We start from the raw sequence: 1,054 nt of genomic DNA, 5'->3' as shown, positions 1-1,054 counted from the left end.
AAAAAAAAAAAAATTTGGCTGAGCATGGTGGTGTGCACGTGTAGCTCTAGTTACTATGGAGGCAGAGGCAGGAGGATTACTTGAGTCATGAGCCACTGCACTGCAGCCCGGGGCAATAGAGGAACACCCTCAAAAAAAGAAAAATAAAGAAAAAAGGAAAACAAAATAAAATGTAAGTCTAGATCACAGTCACTAGAAGGTAAGTTCCATAATGGGGAGGTTTTTGGGTCAGATTTGTTCACTGTATCCCCAGAACCTAGCACATAGTGGGTGTTCAGTATTATTTGCTCAATAAAGAACACTAAGTTTAGTGAGAGCTCAGGCTGGGAGACTGAATACACTTTCATAGTTATGGTTAGAGGAAGTGATGAAGGTGACTAGTGAAAGAAGCCAAAGAAAGGATAAGAAAAATCACAAAAGGCTGGGAAAGAGAGGGTTTTAAGAAAATGGAAGAGGCCAAAAGTGTCAAAGGCCACAACGTAATAAAGAAAGGGACTGAGAAGAGTCTCTGGATTTCCACTGAAGACTAATCAGGATCCTAAGATTAATTAGGGAGGATCCTAAGGGTAGTTTCACAGAGTGGTAAAGAATGCATTTTTCAAGAGTCTGGTCTCTTAATTAGTAAGAGGTCCATGTAATTATTCAACAACAATGAAGAAAGCTAATTTCCCTCCAAGCTTTCATGCTCTTCCTTTTTTTTTTTTTGAGACAGAGTCTCAAGCTATCACCTTGGGTAGAGTGCCATAGCATCACAGCTCACAGCAACCTCAAACTCTTGGGCTTAAGGGATTCTCTTGCCTCAGCCTCCCAAGTAGCTGGGACTACAGGTGCCCACCACAATGCCCAGCTATTTTTTGCTTGTCATTGTTGCTTAGTAGATCCGGGCCAGGTTCAAACCCGCCATCCTCAGCATACGTGGCCAGTGCCCTTGCTGACTGAGCTACGACTACCACCTTTTCACTCTCTACTATTGAGAGAAGGCAAACATTATTATTCATATTAAAACTAAATAAAGGCTTGGCGCCTATAGCTCAACCGGCTAAGGCGCCAGCCA

General features: G+C 42.5%; 1 protein-coding gene across 1 annotated transcript in view; it reads right to left on the bottom strand.

Moving 5' to 3' along the window:
* Positions 1–1,054, bottom strand: part of AKAP9 (A-kinase anchoring protein 9) — a 171,481-nt gene that overhangs the window by 10,560 nt on the left and 159,867 nt on the right. The gene's annotated exons all lie outside the window — the stretch shown is intronic.

Source organism: Otolemur garnettii, unplaced genomic scaffold, assembly GCF_000181295.1.
Source record: "Otolemur garnettii isolate 467f Iridium unplaced genomic scaffold, OtoGar3 scaffold00005, whole genome shotgun sequence".
Classification (NCBI taxonomy): domain Eukaryota; kingdom Metazoa; phylum Chordata; class Mammalia; order Primates; family Galagidae; genus Otolemur; species Otolemur garnettii.
This window is presented reverse-complemented; position numbering and strand designations above follow the sequence as displayed.